Genomic DNA, 17,087 nt, shown 5'->3' on the forward strand with positions numbered 1-17,087 from the left:
CCTAGTGGTCAAGCTAAAACCTCTAGCACCCTCTCTGTCCAACCAGTGCTTCATGTCCCTGCCCAAGTAGCTAACACACGCACACATACACACACACACACACACACACACACACACACACACACACACACACACACACACACACACACTTTGAGATATGAGTTATATACAAATGCACAGACACGCCTGGGGAAGGCTGGCACAGGTTCTCCAGCTATGCCCCTCCTGCCTAGACTATACGGTAGTACCAATTGCCATCAACCACTAATATCAGCTACTAATAAGGCCCTTATCAAAGGGTGTCCAATTATTACTGTGCAATATTATTATCCAAATGGTAAGTGTGACGAACAACAAGGCTTATTTGGAGTGGCTTGGACTGTATCACCATATACATGCAATGTCCTCTAGAGCTAAAGTTATCTCTACATAAAACAGCCACAGTTGAAAGGTTTAAAATATTTAATAATAAATAATAAGAACACAAGACAATACTTTTTACTACACAGTGCTAGTCAGGAGTTCAGAGATCACAGAAAAATGCTTAAAATAATACAGTAGAAAAGTTCTGACATCAGTACAGAAAACAGCTAGACTAGACTTCCCATTTCCTATCTATATTTAAGAGCAAACTCAGTTCTAAAATAAACTTACATATAGAGAAGGGCAGTGCTGGTGATGTCAGTTCTGAAGACAAATGTAAAATGCTCTGATTCTCTCTCTCTCTGTCCTTAAATTGATAACACCATACCACTGACTCATTTCAGATTACATCATTATTCTCTGTTTCCCAGGCTAACAGAAACTCAAAGTTTAACAGCCCTTTTGATGTTGCAGCTGGTCAGGAAGCCAGAGCAATAAAATGCATCATACATGTAAATTCTAGCCATTAACTCTGGTCTCAAAACAATAGGAAGAATTCCTTCATTCAGACATCATTACTCCGAGTTTTGAGATCAAACAGTTACACACTGCTTGACTTATCAGCTTTCCTTCAGCACAGTGCAATGTGGTTACATTTTTTAGGTTCAACATTTACCATAATTTTCTTACATTTAAGAGAACAAGCATGTGGCTTACATTAATATTTACAAATGACAGAATGATCTACAAAATTCTATCTAGCTAGGCTGGCAGCCTTCACACCCTCCACAACACAAAGCACACATTTTAACCTTTCTGCTCAAGAATTCTGAACAAAGACAAAAATGGTGGGGGGGGGGGGCAAAAGCTCCAAAACCAGGGAATATTTTAAAATATTAGTATACTTCTCTTACATATTTAATAGAACATGCATTTTCTGAACACAAAGTGCCAATAAACTCTAATGACTGGTATTATTAATTGACTGCAATTTCATTGATTTACTAGGAACTCAACAGTTTTATGAATGACAGAGCAAATATATGAGAATAAATTGGAACATTTGATCGTTATCAGTCCCACAGCAGTGGAGCACAAAAAAAGCTATTTTGCATTACTGCACAGAAGCAAAGACCTAAAGACTTGCTCAGTGCTACTGTTTGATCTATTACACACAGATTCGTTGGTATTTAATGATATGCTCTATATGATCGGCATTGTTAAAGTAACACCCTGACCCTAAGTAAAAAAATGTGGGAAAAAGTGGCTGTGGATGGATGGTTGGGTGGATGGTGTTTAATGATTGATGATCAAAGCAAATGTGATGCTGCAATTGATCGGCAATTACTAAGCACTGATGATCACACCCCTGACAACTTAGCTTACACCATAACTCTCTACTTCTTTGTTTAAGAATTCTGGACAAAGTCAAAAATAATAGAGGGACAATGGCCCAAAATCTTGGACAGCTTTTAAATATTACTCTAATTCATTTAAAAAGTTAACAGTGCAACAGGTTTTGCATCAATATTTTCTGAACATTAAAAAAATATGAAAGTTTAATGTCTGGCATTCTTGACTTCTAGCAATCCTCAGTGATTTACAAGAAAATTTAATTTTTTATGAAGGACAAGGCAAAAATATAAGCCAAAATCAGGGATGTTCTGCATTATTCTGGTGAGTATTAAAATATGGCTTGCACATTGGGCAGCCGCTTCCTTCACACACCAAAGTTAGACTGATAATTAATGTATTTCTTGTATAATGCTTGAATACATTAAGCATGGGTATGTGGTGTAGCTAGAAGTATTACTAAAAGATAGGTGCATTGTTTTAACATTTGCCTGTTGCAAAATAAATGAGACTCACAAGCACTTCTGAAGTGTTTCTACTTTGGAATGGATAATGTTGATAATGTAGGGAATGGCTTAGTAGTTTGTGCTTAAAATGGAATGTTAAAATGGATATATTATAATATAATGAATTTAAAAAACTCTTCTTATTTGTCTGTTATCGGTTAATTCCCATTTCAGTGTCTATCTCCAAAACATTGACATGACCTGCAGGTGCCTCATTCCCAGAGTTTGATCTCCTGCTCTTGTTATGTTTTAGAACTCTCACACTGTTGGCTGATGTTGCACTGCTGTGTATGGCGCACAAATAAAAAAAGTAGGTTACACAGAAAATTGTAATTAAAGGAACCAGATATGTATGTTATGTACCGTCAAAGACAATACATCTGGTGAGCCGCTCTGTAGCTGTGAGCACCAGGCACTAACACATATCTAATACAGATATCACCCATATAAAAAATCAGATCTCTTACCCAACCCCAAGAAAACTAAGTTAATATTTTTTTACTTCAAAAAGTTGCCAAAATCAAAAGCAATCTTTTACTATAAAGTCAGCAAATAATACTGTCATTGAAACTGTAATGCCCAGTAACCTTCTAGACGGTGTAATAGATGACAGTCTCAAATATGACCAGCATATACAGCATACCATTAAATCTACACATCAGAAACTAGGCTGCCGTTATAGGATCAGTGGAGTCCTTACAGATACTGCAAGAAAAACTATAGCCACCACCTTCTTATTGCTGACTGTCTTATACGCCACTCCTATCCAACAAACTTGAATAAAACTCAAAGAAAGAAACTTGCCTTCTGCTCCAATAAAATAGGTAAATTTGCCACCAGTGTCCCTCATAAGACCCACCATTGTCATAGCTTAAAGCAATTAAACTGGCTTAAACTACACAACTACATAACATATTCACAAGTAACTACAGCACACAAACTCATTCACCATCCAGAAAAATGCCTTGCAATACATAACCTACTACTGCCGTACTGTCCAGCAAGGGACCTCTGTTTTAGTAACAAATTCTTATTTACTGACAAACAAGTCAAATAATTTTGAAGTAGACTCATTCTACTCCAAGTACATTATTAAACTCTGGAATAGTATCCATTCCCCACACAAACAAAACTCTCCAACAAACTCAATAGTAACATCTTAACCAGTCCTGGTCCTGCATATGCAAGTTAAGACTTTGTACTCACAGTACGATACTCTCCAAATAGTTTCCTTAAACAGAATACCCTCAATCTCTCACTGAAATGACAACATTTTTATGCATAACTGCTGCCTGTACAATCCACTAAGCTGAATGTTCGCTTACTCTTTAGTAACTTCTACCTCTGAAAAATCTTAGAATGTATAAATGTAACTACTGTATGTGTTTAAATGTAAATAGAAATGTAACCACTCTGGGTTTAAATGGAACTTGGTATAATGCAATGTAAGAGAATGGAGCTTTTCTCTCTGGGTCTGCACTGAAAATGGGTATTACCCAGTTGGACTTTCCTGGTAAACAAAGACAAATAAATAAATAAATGAATAAGTATTCTAATGTGCCACTACTAATAAATAGATTCATTAAGGCAGATGGTTGTCAGGGCAAGCATGCCAGGTGCCGTGTAAGTACAATTATATCACTAACAGGTCAGTCCTGCAGCAAGTTTATTTATTACATTCTCTGCCTAACTCACAGTCCCATTTCCCCCTTCTCTCTTTATCATATCTTTTATTTTTCAAACTTACTTTATCCTCCTTTTTCTTATGTCATATTAGATCATCTTCCTTCCAGCCTTACTCTCTCTTTCTCCATCCTTTTTCCATTGCCAAGTTTCTGCTAGTATTTGTTCTGGCATTGGTTATTTTTTATTGGTTTTTGGTGTTAATACTGTGTGTATCTTAAGTGTGGTGTAGTCAGACGTATACTATATATGTGCCACATTTTCTTAAAAAACAGTATTTTTTTTCTTTTTGTGCAATGAGATGAGTTAGAATTTTATTTTTGTTTGGCATATTTCTTATGTCATAATATTATTGTAATGCTAGTTTAACATGGGTATCTTCATTGCAGACAGGACTTCATTTCTGTGTTCCACAGAGATGCGCAAGTGTAGAGCAAAGTTTTGAGCATAACATAGTTACATAGACTTGTCTAGGTAATAGCACACAATTAGGAATTCATCTAGAAGAGAATAGTATACAATAGGGCCTAAAACAGCAAAGGTTTACAAGGGGTCGGTTTGTTCTCCAAAATACTGATGTAGAAGTGAGTAGTCTAAAATGACCCCCCCAGATACTTTAAAAAGTACATTGTCTTAATAAGGTATCTTCCCCTAGAAAGACCATTGTGTACATATGATGGGAGTTTATTCATTTCTTAAGGCAGAAGAGCATTATTTTTATTTAATTATTATTTTTTGTCATCCTCACCTTCAGTCATCTGCTTCATTGGTCAGCATTTCTGGATGAAACCAAAAATAATGGGAGAACAAAAGCCAAAAATCAGGGAGTGTTTTTACATAATACTCTAATTCACTTAAAAAGTTAAACAACTGTTTTTTTTTTTTTTTGCATCAGCTTGTATTTTTGAATAATCACTAGTATGATCTCTGGCATTACTGACTGACTGCAATCCTCATTGATTTACTAGAAAAAACAAAAATATTATGAGAAAAAACAAAAATGTTATGAGGGAGAGGACAAAACTATAAGGCAGTATCAGGAAACATTCTGGAAAGTCAGAGACAGTTGAAAGGTATACAGTTAACCAATTCATTCACTGATCAGAGTAGGGTCCCTATGGCCAGTGTATTCCCTGACCTGAGTGTTATCCTATAGGCTGATTCGTTTCCTAGCAGATGTGATAATCAGATGCTGGCAGGCTGTTGTATGCCTTAGGCTTTGCTTCCATCCCATCACTCCCCCTACATAGAAGCTAGCTGGGTCTGCTAATGCCAGAGCTCATAGCATTCCCTATGAACATACCTTTGCCAACCTCTGTACCTCCCCTGGCATTGGATAGCAAGTATCTAAAAGTCCTGTAACGGCTTACCACTATAACACCTCAGCCCTCTGGGTGAGGTCAGTGCCTCACTAGACACACTGTCTCTCTCCCCTGAGGATGAGCCACCATGAGCCACTCATTCCCATCATCCCTTTCTTGGCCATTCCAGCTCTCAAACCATCAGTAAAATGCAGATTGCCTGGGTTGTCATCTGGGCTTTATCCCTGTGTGCCAAAGGGAAACACCTTATAGCACTGTTTTTATTATATGGTGTTAAGAAAAAGCTTTGACTCCTTAAGCCACTGATCCTTTCTGTGGAACCCCATGTCCATATTAGCTTACTTACATGGAAGAGGCTCACTTACCTGTGACAGAGTTGAGACATTTGTGTACTTGTTAAGGTGTAGTTTGCTGCAGTTAGACCAGTTACAGTGAAAAAGAGAAGGTATGCAATAAATTACTGGGCATTACCCACCCTTGTTTTCTAGGTAGTTTTTGAGACGCTCTTGTTTAATTTTATCATGCTGTACCTATGACAGTGGTAGCTTCTAAACAAGGAAGTGTTGGAGGCACGTGACCAAACAGAAAGGAGTGGTTGGTCATCTCAATGACTTTTGAAAAATGTAAAGTATTGTATCTGGACAGCAGGAAGCAGAAAATGGATGAAGGAGCTGGAAAGGTTACATTTTATTGAGAATAGCAATCTCAGCTGTACCCTAAAGTGTGATCCTGTTTAAAAAATATTAAAACATAATAAGGAAACTAAAAACAGATAAGGAGGATTCAATGTTCATAATGTGAAGCTTCAGCCAAGTCCTGATGACAACTCATATGTCCGGGGAATAGTACCCTGTGAAGGCATGGGGATGTTCTACCTTATTACCAGTACTCCTTACAATATAGTACGACTGATTGCAGGACGGACACTTGCAAGACAAAAAGATGGGAGACCAAACTGTAAGGGAGGAAACACTGAAAAATAAGTCAGGGGGTTTAGATTTTGAAATGGTTTGATAAGGTCAAGGTAGAAGATTATATGTAGCTAATAAAGGTGTACATTCTTTACGCTACCTATTTCATAAAGATATAACTTTACTCTGGAATTGGCTTCACAAAAACAAATGCTCCTTAAAAAAGCAAATATACTGTAATGCTATTTGTTTCTTAAAAAAGACTTTCCAATGTTCCATCTATTCTCTTAACTGACCCTTAGGGATAGCAGTTACCCACAGTTACACAATGCATCTATCTAGGCTTTATATTAAGTCAAACTCTACCCTTCTTGCTTTGTACAGAACTTCAAGTACAGGAAGATGCAAGCTCAACTAAAAATACCAAACAAAGCTTCCTATTTTCTCGCAAAGAAAGCTAGGCATACCATCACATTAAGGTGCAATTACCCAGGCTAGAATACACTTCTCAGAATCACCTCCTTGTTATCTGCATAAAACACCAACACCCTACAAAAAACTGAAAGTAAGATATTCAGACTAATACATATCAACATCACAACTGAGCACCACTATTAAACTATTGCCAAGTCCAATTGGCTCCCCATTACAGCTAAAGCAACCTTTTTTTTAATCTACCTTAACTTTACAAAAATGACTGCTTTCATCCAAAAATCTTAACTTTACAAAAATGACTGCCTTCATCCAAAAAACAAGTTACAAATAAAGATCATCTCCTACTCTCTCTGGCACCCTAAATGTATATCTCTATTCAGACTTATATTTTCCCCTGGCAGTAACAGAAATATCCTTCTCAAAAATCACACCCATACCTATCAGCTGTCCAGATTTTTGCAGAATGTCTAGATTTCTGCCTCACATGTTTGTTCTGATCCTTATAAAATGTTTGGTTTTCTGCCAAACAATTGAAGCTTGAAGTCACTAGATAATTGCACACATTTGAGTTTCAGACTTCATATCCATTAGAAACACAAGACCTTTTATTCTAGCAACTTTCTAATTTTATAAGAGCAATATTTAAAATGTGTCCCTATTTCTGTGCCTTTGTCCCCCCTTAATATTTTTGGGTTTGTCCACATTTCTTGTGCTGTGATTTTGAGAGACATGATTGCACCTACTTTATGGAATGATCTGCCAAACCGAATTTGAGACATTCCCACCTTAAACACATTTAAAAAAAGAAATAAAGAAGTACCTAATCCAATCAAACAAGTGTGTCTGCTTCATACAGCCTGTCTGAACAACTACTAAATTGGTCTATACTTTAGTCAGAGAAACCTTAATCAAGTGTATGTATTTACATACCTTTTATTTATACCTCTGTAAAGTTTAACCTCTCTGTTACTATAATATGGTAATGTTATCTTTATTGCTACTCGATGCAATAATTAACTGCTTGAAAAGTCTCTAATGACTTAATGGTAATTTTATACATTGTATTATCTGTCAGCCCTTGCCAGCTGACTGAGTTGTGCCTGAAGATAGTCACTGGACCAGCATACTTACCCAATTAACAAATATTAAGTAACTAAATAAGAAAAATGATAACACAACTGCAATGTGATAAATATCTTGTGATAGTGCTGTATAATGAAGCCATGCAGTCACTAAAGTGACAGTCACCGTGCAGGCAATCAGACCATGCTTTAAGTCATCACAAGACTAAAGGCCGTCAACAGGTGAGTTGCATACTTGACAAGATGTGTGCTCACACACACACTTTGAATCTCTTAATATAAATTACAAGCGAACAGTTTGAGTTTATATGAGGGTTACACAACAAAGTGACAACTTTTTGATTATATAAATGATAAAGAAAACAGATGATCTGATTGTCAGAAAGGAGGATGAGCTAATGGGGAAACACACTAAAGGAAAGGGGAAGATTGGTATGGATGAGAGGAAAGGAGGGTAGTCTGTTTTGGAGCTAGCTGCTTTTTTATTTCTATAAGAGGAAGATGGGGCCAGAAGCTTGTTTGTAGGAAGTAAGGTACAGGGATTTTGGGGGTGGAGGGGTGAGCACAAACATATAACACAAAGACAGACAGGGAAGGTATTGATACAAAGCAGGGGCATAATGGAGATACATGGAAAGACAAAGGATGAACAGCAGTTAATGCAGAAGACCGGACTACAAACAGGGTAGGAGGAGTGAAACTAAAGGAAGTTTAACACTATGACTGAGGATAAGGTGGGGTGAGGACTGACAAACTGTCCCAGAGATGAAACTCACCCATGTGTCAGTCACTTCTGCAGCTGACATCTGGGTGGGCTCCATCTCTGATGAACAGAACTGTCAAGTGGATATGGCACTATCAGGTGGAAGAGGATGGGCTTCATGGTGCCAATATGGGGATTGATCTGCTGGTTCAACTCATACATGACCAGCTACCACACCTCTGCCTGGGTGACTCAATTGAGCCAATACATGCCATTCCTTGATACAAAGCCTACCCCACTCATGGGAGAGGCAGCACCAGTGAGTCCCCTCTGTCAGCTTTCACAAAATGACTGTCATCACCCTGTGGAGAGGTTAGACTGTGAAATTCTGAGGGCTACTGCCTCACCATTGCCTATTCCATGTCTGATCCTGAGGGACAACATGAAACTAAATGGAGGAAAAAACAACACAGCCAGGCAACATGAGTAAAAGAAGATTATGAGAGAGAAAGATAACAGCACAGAAACAGCAATGATCAGTATGATGTGGTAAATGTTATTAAAACAGGCCTTGGAAGGATAAAAGAAAACAGACAGAGGAATGTTTATATATCAATGACCAAGGAACCATTATGATATCAAAACAACTTAGGCAGCTCAAAGAAGGCAAATCCTGAGCAAAGTATAAAACAAATAAAATCAAAGAAAGATAAGCAACAATGGTTCAAATAAAACCACAGCATTTTTACTAAAATAATAATATAACACAACAGCTTTCATTCCTCCTGCACTTTATCAAGTATATACCATGTAAAGGGCAGATACCCAATATCTATCTATGTCTATATCTAAATATCTATATCTAAATATATCTATATATCTATATCTGGGTCTACTTCAGATCATCGAAGCTCCAGATCATGAAAGACAACATAGTTGAGATGAAAATAACGAAAACCCATTTCAGCAAAAAACGGAGCAATGAAGATCTTCCCAGAGTAAGTAGTCATTCATCCAAAAATTCACAAAACATAAACCACACCATCCCTAACTCATCCAAGTGGGGGCTGCACCCCCCACACACCCCCAACTAAATATACCAAACTCAGGGATCACACTACAGTTGGGAAAAGGGCAAAGTTCACCTTGTTGGCCAACAGATGACTTACCCTGCGAAGATCTTCATTGCTCTGGTCTTTCGCTGAAATGGGTTTTCATTATTTTCTTCTTAACTATGTGGTCTTTGATGATCTGGGGTTTTGACAATCTGAAGTGGTCCCCTATATCTATATCTATATCTATATCTATATCTATGTCTATATCTATATCTATATCTATATCTATATCTATATCTATATCTATATCTATATGAGCACCCTGCATTTGGTCTAAATGCAGGTCTGTCATTTATTTAACTGACCACATTTTATGGATATATGCAGATGGTAGATAGGTGTGTGAGATTGGCCATCCCTGCATAGGGGAATATTCCCTTTCCCCAGGGATTGTGCAATTGCACAGTTAATATAAAAAAAAAGTTTTGTTTTGTTTTTTGGTTGAAAATTGCATACATTGATGTTTTTTCTTGGCACATATGTGATAATATGTCAAGCTTCGGTTTGCTGACCTTTTGAATTCAATGTTTCAGAGGGTGATATAGAAGCTATTTGACTAAAGTAAGTACACCCACTTACAGTGAACTTTGCAGCACTTTTTCAGTGTTTCAACTGTATCCCAAGCCATCCAAACTATGATAAGAATATTTTGTTGATTAACTACGCTTGTACTTGGTTTATACAGTGACTCCTACTATTTTTGAGAATTCTTTGAAGCATGTATATCATTTTGTGGAAAAAATAATCATTTCTCTGTTGGCTTTTCTAGTCTGCGTGCCTCCAAATGTCTTTGCAGAAGGGCAAATTATCCAGGGACTTAGTTGTTTAGTAATTGTTTGTTTTGTTTAATTTGTACATAATGGCTGCTTTTGCTGTTCTTTTACATTTAAGATGTTACAGAATCAGACATCTTGTGGCAGGAAGTGTTTATCTGGTCTCTCTGAGTTGGGAACCACTGCTGGAAGCTCAATGTGTGCTTGTTTATTGGCTAGAAGGCATAGGAGTCAGTTTATAAGCTTTTTTTTCTTTACTATAATTCAGGTTGAAAGGCTCATTTTTCATTTATAGAAAAATCTGCACTGCTTTCCAGTATTTCAGCTATACCCAGAGTCATCCAAGCTAAGGCAAGAATATTTTCTTGATTAAATACACTTGTCCTTGCTTTATACAGTGATCCCTACAGTTGTAATAATTTGCAAGCATTTATTTAATTTTGTGGAAAAAATTGTCATTTCTCTGTTGTCCTTTCTAGTCTGCACACCTCCAAATCACTTTGCAGAAGGGCACATTAGCCAGGGATGTAGCTATTTGGTAGTTGTTTGTTTTTTGTTTAATCTGTATTCGAGAGCTGCTTTTCCTTTGCTTTTACATTAAGAAATTCCAGGATCAGATATCATGTGGCAGAAGGTGTTTACCTAGGCTCTCTGAGCTGGGAATCACTGCAGGGAGCTCAAAGTGTGGTTATTTATTGGCTAGAGGGCAGAGAAGTCAGTTTTCAAACTTTTTTTCCTCTGTGTGGAGCTGTGATGATGTAAAGTAGTGACAGCTGTGCCATAATGAGTAGGGCAGTGCATGTGTAACATATGCCAGCATAGCTAGCTGGAGTTTTGTAAAGAATTATATGTCATTTGAATGTCAAACTGATTTGTACAGATGCTTGTGTTAAAATGTATTTGTAAAGTTGTTTTTGTTAAAAATGTATCAACGGTGGGTCCTGCAGCACAGAAAAGAAACATACATGTATGTCAGACTGCATTGTTGTAATTGATGAAATGCATATAAAGACTTTATCTCACAGGTCTGCATGCTGACAGAGAATAGCTTGTTAGTTTCTGCAGGAAGAGTAGAAATGTTGGAATTGCTTTAAAGTTTCCAGATACTGAAATGGACCTTAGTTAAAGTTGTATGTGTGAGTTGTGACACATCGGTGCCAGATCCCATCTCAATTTCTAGTAAGGGGTAGTGTGGGAACCATAGAGTCAGGTGACTAGATGAGATTTCATTCTGTAGCCAACACTGTAATTCTATTTGAAAACATTTTGATTTCTCCAAGTCTTTTGGGTTTCTATTACCATGATGGGAATGGACCTCATTCCTAAGTCAAAGTACGATTCAAGTTCATGAAATTAGTATTGTTTCAATCTTTGATGTCAGCCAGAAGTGCTCTTTACAGCACTTGTAATGTGCCCAGTAACGACTCCTTCTACAATTCATATGGCGTTACATGTATTGCTAACATATCTAAATAGAACTGTTGATTATTTTTTATAAGACCTGTTGCTCCTACTACTGTTGGAGCTATCTAGGTATCTTTCCTCCACATTGCTCTCGTTTCTGCCTGCAAAATCCTGATATTTTATGACTTTATGTCTCTCTGTATGCAAGACACTATAGTTACTGGGTGTAGCAATTTCAATGATCAATGCTACTTTTGTTAATTTTCATGGACCACTATATCTGGTTTTCTCGCATCTACCTTTTAAACTGTTGTTAATGGGTGATCCTATGTGATGTAGACTTCATCGTTTTTTATTATGCTTTTGGCTCATGTTTCAAGTGTTTTTCAGCTACTTCAGTACCATAATGTTTACACAATCCCCAGTGCAACAGTCTTGCCACATTATTATTTCAGTATACAGTCTTCTGTACTTAGTATGTCACAACCAGCAACAAGGTGCACCTGTTTCCAGTTCTGTTTTATAAAACCTATATTTGTCTGTTTATCCCACATGTTCAATGGGCTTTGTAAGCCAATGTGTGTGTAGTCCACTATCTTGGGTCACCAATATTAACCATTCATCTTTTGGCTTGAATTTGCCTCTCCTTAACCATTCCTGCATTTGATCCTGATCAACATGAGGTTTTTCCAGAAGTTTTCTATATTTGTAACTATATTTATGCATTTTCCACATTTCTTTCCTTTTCATCTGATCCTTCACCTAATATTCTTTCTTTTGTTTTTTGGCAGATTCAGTTGCTGGTTAATTTTTATTTACTTCTGGTTTGATTTCTATTCCTGCTTGATGTCGATATGCTTCTGCTAGACTAAGCAGGTAAGTCATCTTAGATTTATTCTCCTCATGTTTCAAAACTTTCACTATGTTTGGGACCTGTGAGGTCAGTAGATATGTGTGCAGTCCCACAGTTGCAGATCTATACATGTAATCAATTTCAAGGAGACCCATGCCTCCTTTGGAAAGGGGAATATATAATCTTGGTATGCACTGATTTTTATAACTCACTTGGTGAGCATGAAGTATCCTTCTTGTTTTTCTATCTAATCTATCCAACAAGTTTTGGGGCCAATCAATCACTCCAAAACTGTAAGTTAGGACAGGAAGTGTAAATTGGTTTATAGCTTGGATTTTGTTCCTAGATGTCAACTCTGTTTTCAGAATTAGTTTAACTCTTCTAAGATATTTATTACTAAGTTTTATTTGCATTTGTTCATATTTTATTGTTGATACTTCAATTCCTAAACATCTATACACTCCCTCTTGCTCAAGTTCTTTTATATAACATTCTTGTCTCAAACTGATGTTTTCCTGGTCCTGCAGTTTTTCTGCTTTAAGGTTGCTTTTGCACACTTATCAAGACCAAATGACATTCTTATATCACATGAAAAGGTTTTGACTATTTGCAGTTGTGCTTTCAGTTCCTCATCTGATGAGCTATACAGTTTTAAATCATCAACAAAGAGAAGATGAGAAGTCTTTACACTTTGTTGTTTTCTAGGAGCCAAATTATAGCCATGGCCCAAGCTGTTAAGTAGACAGCATAATGGGATAAGCGCAAGACAAAATAGCAGAGTTGACAGGGAGTCACCCTGGAATATCCCCTTTTGAATTTTTATCCCTGGAATAATAATTTGTCCTTTAACATGGCTTAATTGCAGAGTGGTCTGCCACTGTTTCATGGTCACTGTAATGTAGTCAATCACTGTAGGGTGTATCTTTTACATTTGTAAGCACTCTTTTATCCATTAATGTGGGAGACTATCAAATGCTTTTTTGTAGTCAATCCATGCCATACTTAGACTCTTCCCCTTTTTACAGTTCTCCACTATGACTTTATTTAACAACAAATGATCCTTTGTTCCATATCACTTTCTTTTATTGCCCTTTTGTTCTATTGGCATAATTGAGTTTTCTTCTAAATGGCCATAAGCTCTGGCACCATCGATTCTGGTGTGTAGTTTACATGTAGTTGGAAGGCAAATTATTGGTCCATAATTTTTAGGGTAGCTTTCAGGTTCACTGTTAAGCAGGAGCATTGTTTTTCCTGTTGTTGGTGTCTGCTCAGTGTATACATATAAATAGTTCTTACTCATGGCTAAATCTTCATGCAAAGATGTTCATACTTTTAACCAGAAGTTAGGTACTGCATCTGGGCCTGGTATGTTCCAAATAGAGGCTTATCCTAACTTTGTTTCACTCTCTCTGGCTGTTACTTCATCCCATTTCATATCCTGTACCTTTGAACTTCTTATACTTTCTTTTACTTATTCTATCCATTCAGCATATTAGTTATGTTCCACAGGATCTTCATAAATACTTCTCCAAAATGTATATATTTCTTCTTTTTAGGGTGGTCTTTCAATTCCTTTAGCCTTGTTTCCCAATTTTCTATAAAACCTTTTGGGGTCATCAATAAATTGCTTATTTTGTACTTTTCCTTTATATTTATCTATGTATCTTCTAAGTTTTTCTGCCTGTGCTGATATTGTTAGTTTGTTATTTGCGATAGTGCATGATAGATCCTGATCCGTTATAATATTGTGCATTGCTTGTATTACGTCTATCTTTCTGAGTATTTTTGTTGATCTGTTCCCTCTTCTATGCTCCTCTAACAGTGACACTTTTTGTCTTAACTGTTTATAGTTTTCTCTATTCTATATTTCCATGATGGTATTCGATTTCTCCCCATCCTTTCCCTTACTGCTCTGTGTTCTTGTGGTAGGTAGAATGTTATCAGTTATTAATTTAGCTGCACAGTAATATATCCTGTTTACTTCCGTTATAGCACATGGATCTCTATGGACATTCCTAATTACTGTGTTCATTTGTTTTATCAAACTTCTGACTTTTTGGGTTTTATTGACCTTCTTCAGTCTATTTCTTTCATTGAGCTTAATATATATATATATATATATATATATATATATATATATATATATATATATATATGTATATATATATATATATATATATATATATATATATATGTATATATATATATATATATATATATATATATATTAAATCAAGCAACTCTTCTCTTAGCTCATTTTCTTCTAAACTGAGGCCACATTTTCTGCTCTCCATTTTCTGCGGGCATTCTGTAGAAAGTTTTGTAGCATCTTCCTGTGGCACATTCTCTTCAATTTCATATGACAATTAACCGGTTGTTTCCCATTCCACTGGTTTCTCCTTAATTTGGATATCTATTTCTCTATCCTGCTGTGGTGCTTTCTGAGTTATATTTTCTACATTGAGTCCTTCAGTTCACAGGTACTTCATAACCACAGTTTCTATTTCTTTAACTTCTCCATTACTAATCTTCTTTTCTGCTTTTCCTCTTTGTCTTCCTATTTTTTGTATTGTAAGGTTTTCCATGTCCAGATTCATTTGCCTGTATTTCTCTTCAGATATCTTTGGCGCTGCTCTTTTTGTATTGGTTAGTTTTGCTTTCTCTGTTGCAAAAATACTGCACCATATTAAATCTCTTTTCCTTTCCCGTGTCCATATTTCGTCTTCAGATGTCTCCTGATCTTCTTGTTTCTCCTTACTCTGGGAACTCGTTCCATCATGCTGTGATGTAACCTGTGTTAGGCCTTATACACCAAATCTTTCACTTCACATGCTTTCCATAATTTCAGCTTCTATTTTTTTAATTTCTGCTTTTCTAATCTTCTTTTCTACATTCCCTCTTTGTGATATTATTTTCTTTATTGTGAAATTTTCCATATCTGGATGCCTTTAACTGTATGTCTCTTCGAATATCTTTGGGGCTGCCTTTTTTTTATTGATTAATTTGGTTTTCAGGTTTGCATAAATATTACACCATATCAAATCTCTCTTTCTTTCCCATGTCCATATTTCTTTTTTATACTTTTCAAAAATCTCTAGGTTTTGTTGTTTATATTTTCACAGTTCCTCAGATGCGACTTTTTCCAAACAGACCAAAGTTTCTTAGTCTATATAATGTTTTTTCCAAATCTGTTGTATTAATGAACACAGATTTTTATTTGAGGCTTCTGACAGTTTTTCTTGTGGAAGTATTTTTCTTTCTTTTAATTTCTCTCATAATCTTTTTGTATATCTTGTATCTACAAATTCTGGCTTTTTGCATAATAGTAACAATACATAATTTCTTTCTTATGCTCAATAGTCCACTCTATCATCTTTATGGCTCTTCCTTGGCCTATCAGTTGTAATTTTTGTGGACTGCTACTTCCATCTACAGTAGGGGGGCCATCCTCCCCCTGGGCCTGGCCTAGCCCCATTGTAGGAATGTTTCTGTATTTTGAGGATTCTACACTGTCATTTTTTTCCAGTCCTGGCACCAGTGTGCCTACCAAGATTGGGCACTTTTTTATCCTGGGTCTTGTGCACCCAGCTACCTCTTAGAAGGTCCTATATGCCTGAGTTGTTGCAGCTCAGATAGCTGTAAACATCCTATGGCACCTGGTGAAAATAGTAAGGGAAGTTCTCTGATCCCACAACAAAATCTCTCATAGTAGTATAAATACCACCTCAAGTCTCTGTTGAAAAGACGCCATTAGCCTAGTGAAACTAACCTGATCAACAAAGAATAAATAAATAAACAAATAAGCATTCCTCCCATGCACAGATGTGCAGTGGGGACATACTGTTGTCAGCTGATGTCGCACATCTATTTCTCTTAAGGACACTGCACCCCGTCCCCAGCCTCCTGGGATTGATCATGATGTGCATCAATGTGTGTCTGACCTCCCCCTAGGATGGGCACTGCTATGCTTCCTTGCAAGCACCTCAGAAGTCCAAGCCATTAGCTCAACCCATATTTTCTGGGCCATAATCATCAGTTTGCAGGCTTTTACTAAGCCTATGTACAAAGAACACCATCAAGAAGCTCAGGCACATCATCCATCCAATACTGTGGAAGAATTGCAATGCCCATCATTAAACAAGAGTTTCTCCATATATCCCCGGTGAAAATTTGTGATCACCCATCAAGTCATCCAGATTGATTTTAAAGGTTGCTAGAGAAGTACTCTGCTTGATAAGGAAGGACAGCCTATTCCAGTGGCAGGGTATATGATGGCATAATCAGGAATTTATCCTTCTGTGTTCCTATGCTAGCTGCACTACTTTGCATAATGCAGTATGCTGTTTATATCTGAATATCATATTTTTCTTTGCATGTACAAAATTCCTTTTTTAAATTTAGGTTCTTCATGATTAACTGACTTACTCACAGGCAAATATAAGATTTAGCAGTAAGTGTTTAGGTATTCAATATGGCATGTTCAGTGAGATTTAGCACTAAGTGTTTAGGTATTTGACACTCAGTATGGCATGTTCAGTATGTGAAAGCAGCACATTTGCTGTTGTATAACAGCCCACAACACAT

The sequence above is a fragment of the Protopterus annectens genome, chromosome 12.part0 (assembly GCF_019279795.1).
Source record: "Protopterus annectens isolate FY-2018-M chromosome 12.part0, PAN1.0, whole genome shotgun sequence".
NCBI lineage: Eukaryota > Metazoa > Chordata > Ceratodontiformes > Protopteridae > Protopterus > Protopterus annectens.